Source organism: Triticum urartu, chromosome 3A (genome assembly GCF_056163025.1).
Source record: "Triticum urartu cultivar PI428250 chromosome 3A, HENAU_Tu73, whole genome shotgun sequence".
Taxonomy (NCBI): Eukaryota; Viridiplantae; Streptophyta; class Magnoliopsida; order Poales; family Poaceae; genus Triticum; species Triticum urartu.
In genome coordinates this window covers 669,535,755-669,542,215 of record NC_141875.1, presented here as the reverse complement: position 1 = coordinate 669,542,215, position 6,461 = coordinate 669,535,755, and the positions used below count along the sequence as shown (strand labels likewise).

Below are 6,461 nucleotides of genomic sequence, written 5' to 3'. Positions count from 1 at the left end.
TAAGCAAATCTGTAAAATGGGAAAGAAGAAAGTTAGAAGAAGAAGACTAGAAGAAGATTATTATGATGCAACTAAAATGTGAAGATTATTATGATGCAACTTATATCTGTAAAATAGGTCATTTTGGAGCTAAGTATGGTTATTATGTCATTTTTGAGCTAGCTAAGCATACTAAGTCATTTTGGTGTAAACCATGCTAAGGTCATTCTAGAGCTAAGTAAGCTTATTATGTCATTTTGGAGCTAGCTAAGCATGTGAAGTCATTTAGGAGCTATATGTCATTTCTTAAGCATATTATGTCATTTTAGAGTAAGCTAAGCATATTAAGTCATTTTAGAGGAAAAGATGCTAAGTATAGGTCATTTTAGAGCTATCCTAGGAAATAGGTCATTTTGAAGCTAGCTAAGCATATTAAGTCATTTTGGAGAAAAAAAATGTTAAGTATAGGTCATTTTAGAGCTATCCTAGGTTAAATAGGTCATTTTGGAGCTAATTAAGCTTATTATGTAATTTTTTAGCTAGCTAAGCATATTGAGTCATTTTGGAGGAAAAAATGCTAAGTATAGGTCATTTTAGAGCTAGCCTAGGTTAAATAGGTCATTTTGGAGCTAAGTAAGGTCATTATGTCATTTTGGAGCTAGATAAGCATATGAAGTCATTTAGGACCTAAAATATGTCATTTCTTAAGCATATTATATCATTTTAGAGCTAGCTAAGCATATTAAGTCATTTTGGAGGAAAAGATGCTAAGTATAGGTCATTTTAGAGCTATCCTAGGTTAAATATGTCATTTTTAAGCTAGCTAAGCATATTAAGTCATTTTGGAGGAAAAATGCTAAGTATAGGTCATTTTAGAGCTATCCTAGGTTAAATATGTCATTTTGGAGCTAATTAAGCTTATTATGTCATTTTTGAGCTAGCTAAGCATATTGAGTCATTTTGGAGGAAAAAATGCTAAGTATATGATTATGTCGCTAGTATCCATATGGCAGAGAACTCGGGCCGACATGACTAGTCATAGAACCAAGGTGGCACAAACGTATAGGGACAGGCATACATGACCCAGCAATGCACGTGTCGGTCATCAGCGAGTGCAACCAAGTCGTAGCAAGCTACTAGGACTTCGGTGATACACCGCGTGACATTTCCCCGTAGGGACAGACACAGGAGCAAAGAAGGACACATGCCGGTCAATCCATGTGTTCCGGAGCAGTAGCGAACTACCGTGGCTCAGTGGAAGCACTAGGAGGCATTTCCCTGTATGGAAGGCTACCAAAGGCACACGACTAGGTGTCGAATCCCACACATACAATGCATTTCAAACATACACACATTATGCATGATATGTGTAGATACAACATGGCATCACAACAAAACTCTATTAAGCAAAACACTTGGGAAACTTACCGTCATCACGGAGGTGTAGGTGTAGGACCGGTCGCGCCAGTGGCAGACGGAGAAGGATCGGTCGATGCTTGTCGGGAGTTACGCTGCACCAAAGATTATTTCCAACGTATCGTTAGCATAATGCAACTCAAATGTGAAGACTAGTAACTAATGACCGTTCAAATGAAACTCACCGTGCCCGCCGGAGCAATGACTGGCATCGGCGGAGGGGTCTGGCCGTTCTTCTCACACATGGACTGCACATTTGGTTTTGACGAGTCAGTCATATTAGTTACTAATGAAAGGAACATTGCATGCATGATTTAGCTAATATGCAGAAGAAACTTACCACGAAGAGATCGTACATGGCCCGGTTAGCCGAGTCGTTCCGGTTCCTCTCCTCCAACAGCATAGCCGTCCTCTCCTCATTCTCCCTGTCCCTCTCCGCCGCCTGCCGGTCCCTCTCCGCCAACTGCCGGTCCCTCTCCTCAAAAGCAGCCTAGGTCTTCGTTCTCTCTGCCTCAATAGCAGCCTGCAACACCACTCATTAGCATTGTAATCATCGACGGCCGCAAACACAATGTAATGGAGGAAAGGCTACTGAGTCCATATAACAAACCTGGAATTCGATTTCCACTGGTCGTAAATGAGGCGGTATCTCAGGATCAGAGCTGGTCTGGCGCTTCTTGATCTGCGGGAGAGTGCTACTACAACGTATCAGTCCATTACCAATGGCTAACGAGCCGTGGGACCTCCCACCACCAGATATCATGACCAGCTCTGGATCAAGAGGCCGGCTCGGGTTAAAGTCCGGCCCTTTCCTCGCCTTCCCCTGCTTAACGTACTGCACCATCTTGTGGTGGGAGGCCTTGTTGCTGAAGTTCTTTGCATTTTCGAGGTCAGACTCAGAGAATGCATTGGCCTTCTTGTACGGTGCAATATTGGACATGCCATAGAGGTCGAACAACTCTGGCACTGGAGCCTTGTTGTGTTTTGACTAAAAGAGAGGAACATAGTATTAATTAAGGACTTGAATGTTCTGAGGTGAGCGGTTCTTGAAATGTTTTTTGGAAAGACGTGTTTCTTGGAACAATTCTCCTTCATATGTGTCTGGATTAATGTGAGGTTCATAATCCTCTTCATTGGGGGGAGGTGGTCTAACACGTGGCGGCACTTCATAAACGACACCCCAACCTTCGAGATTTGGATCACTTTGGCAGGCCCACGATAGATAGAAAACTTGGGTTACTTGTTGAGCCGTAATATAGACATCGGGAACATCCAAATGGGTGCTTTGTTTGATTTCGACTAGCCCTAGATGTTCATGAGTCCTTCTAGTCTCTTTCGGCTGGAACCAATGACATTTGAAGACTACGGCGTTCGGTGGGTTTGCACCATAGAATAGAAGTTCATAAATTGCTTCAACTCTTCCATAATAACACAACAATTTGTAGACTTTCGGTCGGCCATAGATAGCTCTTTGCCATAGGTACGAAAGCGATACCCGTTGATGTCGTATTTGTCAAATGAATGGACCTTATAGTCAAAACCATTAGCGACTTGTCTCAATTCGGCGTCCATAGACTCTGAACTAGCCTACAAGTTTAATACGAAAGGATTGTTGCATTAGCCAGAAATTAGAAGAAGAAATGAAATGGTCTAATGGAAATTACCGTTTGTTTGAACCAATAGATGAAACCGGGATAGCCGCCTCCATGCATTGTCAGAAGCTCATACTCTTCGACGGAATCCTTTTGGATAACCGCTCCACACGAGAATTTGGCGATGTATCGACTGTATCAAATATCCGGGAATAAGAGCAGTTCAAATGAACTAGAGGTTGCGAAACAATGTACCGAGAACTTACTCGATGTACGACCGCACTTCTGTTAGATTGTTCAAGATATACAACGTAATGGTCCGCCATTCGTTGTTATCCAACAATAAGGGAGTATAAGCACCGGCTGGTGCGAGCTTCCTTTGAATAGGCTGAGGTTGGATCCACCCTTTTTAGGGTCGCCAACATTGTACCGAGGCTTCGGATTATGCAAATGACGATTTTTGGCTTTGTAGTGTGCTGTCACGAAGTTTGCCGCCTCCTCAGTAATGAATGCCTCGGCCATCGATGCTTCAATTCGACGTTTATTTTTACATTTTCCTCGAAGCGTCTTCTACATCCTCTCAGTTGCGTAGCACCAACGATTTTGCACGGGCCCCCCCAATTGTGCCTCGGTCGGGAGATGCAAAATCAAATGCTGCATTGGATTAAAGAAGCCAGGTGGAAAGATCTTCTCCAACTTGCAGATCAACTCCGGCGCCAACTCTTCCATTTCTTCTAGCAAGCCAGGCGATAATTCTTTCGCACATAGAACACGGAAGAAATAGCTTAGCTCTGCCAGTACTAGCCATTCATCCTCACGGATAAATCCACGCAACATCACCGGCATTACCCGCTCAAGCCATATGTGCCAATCATGACTCTTGAGACCAAATATTTTCAATTTTTCAAGGCTCGCTCCCCTCTTTAGATTCGATGCATACCCATCAGGGAACATCAACTCCTTTTTCACCCAAAGGAGTATTTCCCTCATAACCGGCCTTCCAAGATTGAACCATGCCTTTGGCTTCGCCCAGTTCTTCTTTCCTTTTGGTTGTTTCATGTTTTGTAGCGGTCTATCACATAGAGCCTCCTGATCGACTCTGGCCTTTGGATTATCCTTCGTTTTCCCCTCTATGCCGAACAATGTACCAAACAGGGCCTCACCGACATTCTTTTCAGTGTGCATCACGTCGATGTTGTGTGGGCAAAGGAGGTCTTTGAAGTACGGCAGATCCCACAAGCATATCTTGTGGGTCCAGGCGTATTCCGTATTATACCCCTTGAAATACCCTAGACGCTCTGGATCCGGCTCGAGAGCGTTTAACTGATCCAGGGTCTGTTGGCCTGTCAACGCAGGTGGTGCAGAGTTTTTGACATCTCTACCTTTGATGAAGTTCTTCTTGTCTTTTGTGAACTTATGGTGAGGATCCAGGAACTGTCTATGCATGTCGAAGCAAGAAAACTTGCCACCCGCCTGCAGCCGACGAAACTCAAGAGCTGCCTTGCATGTGGGGCACGGGAACCTTCCATGCACACACCAGCCAACGAATAGCGCATACGCCGGCAAGTCATGCATCGAGTACATGTACCACACACGCATTAGGAAGTTTTTTTTGTAGCGGCGTCGTATGATCCCATTATCCCAAGCTTCTTGCAGTTCATCCTTAAGCGGCTGCATGTACACATTCATATTCTTCCCCGGATAGTTAGGCCCCGGAATTATCAACGCCAGGAAAATGTTCTTTCTTTGCATAATCTGTCCGCGGGGGGGGGGGGGGGGGGAGATTGAGTGGAATGACAAATACAGGCCAACAACTATATTGGGTTGCCATCATACCAAACACATTGAACCCATCCGTGCTGATGGCTACTCGAGGATTCCTTGGATCTGCCGCTTTTTCATCATGCAATGCATCGAAGTGTTTCCATGAAGCACCATCCGATGTGTGTACCATCATCAGATTCCCATCTGCATCCCGTTCGGTTCTTTTGCCCAATTTGTGCCATGTCATCTGTCTGGCCGTCTCTTCGACCATGAATAGACGTTGAAGTCTTGGTATGATTGGCATATACCGAAGAACGTTAATGGGGATTTTGGTCTGACTCTTCTCACCCATACCGTTGTCTACCTCAACATACCTGGAAGACTTGCAAATGGGACAATACTGGAGCCTAAATAAGGCACATCCATTCTCACAGGCATCTATCTTCTCATAGGGCATCTTAAGTACACGAAGGATTTTGTCCGACTGGTATAGGTTTGCAGGCATTATATGGCCTTTGGGTAGAAAGCGTCCAAATAGTGTCACCATCGCGTCATAGCATTCTCTGCCCAAGTTGAATTGAGCCTTCAGAGCCATTACTTGTGCGATGGCATCCAGCTGACAAAGCTCGGTGTGCTCGTGGAGAGGACGCTTCGAAGACTCCAACATATCATTGAAGGCCTTTGCAGATTCCTCCATCTCATTGTCCGAATCCCGAGCATCATCAAAGTCTTGCACCATATCTTCCATCCCGGTACCATGCTCGTCGGTGCGACAACGGCCCTCCGCTCTGGAACGTTGGGCAGACTCACCATGAAATGTCCACATCGTATAACCGGGCGTAAAACCCCACTTCTACAGGTGTTTGATCATTTCAAACTCTGACATCTTACGATAGTTGTCGCAGTCGACACAGGGGCACCAGGTTGTTTCCTGTCCATTTGCAAATGCGGCTCTGATAAACCCCTTGGTTTTTGTCATCCATTCAGGGGTCATGTCTTTCTGACTAGGGTGACCGGTGTACATCCACGCACGATCACTCATCTTGCCTAGCTACTGGACACACAAGAAATACATACATAATTCAGCAAACTATATTCATCAGTTAATAGAGTTTCTCAGTTTTATTACGTCCATGCAACCTAGACGCTAATAGGTAAAGATAGGTCCTAATCCCACCCGAGTATGTGTAGATTGGGTTTGTTTTCCCATGCTCTGCTCCGGATCCGACACAAAATTTTGGCAGCACCTTCCCGCTGTTCTCCTGATACACGTCTCGGCAATAAGCAGAGAGGATATGTACCCGGAGAACAACAGAGAGGCACTGACGAAATTCTGCATCGGATCCAAAGCAGAGCATATGGGAAAACGAACCCAATCTACACATACTCGGGCTGTCCATGGATAACGTTGGACAATTCGAAAGAATTACGGTTATAAATATGCAAATGAATGCATATTTATAGATGTAACCCTTTCGAATGGGAGACGCATAGTGGTCACGCATACTGATGATTGCATACACCTATAGCTAGCAAGTTTCATCGGCACGAAGACCGGAACAGAGCAAATGAAGGGGGAGAGGAGGAGATTTCATTTGTGCTCACCCACGAACGCAGGGGCGGAGCTCGTCGAATGCACGGGGAGGTCGTTGAACACCAGACCCTCACAGCGATGAAACAACTGCACATTTAAATCCACCCGATCAACAC

General features: G+C 44.9%; 1 pseudogene; it reads right to left on the bottom strand.

Moving 5' to 3' along the window:
• Window positions 1–1,412: 1,412 nt before the first annotated feature.
• Window positions 1,413–2,335, bottom strand: LOC147981313 (uncharacterized; annotated as a pseudogene).
• Between the last annotated feature and the right edge of the window lie 4,126 nt (window positions 2,336–6,461).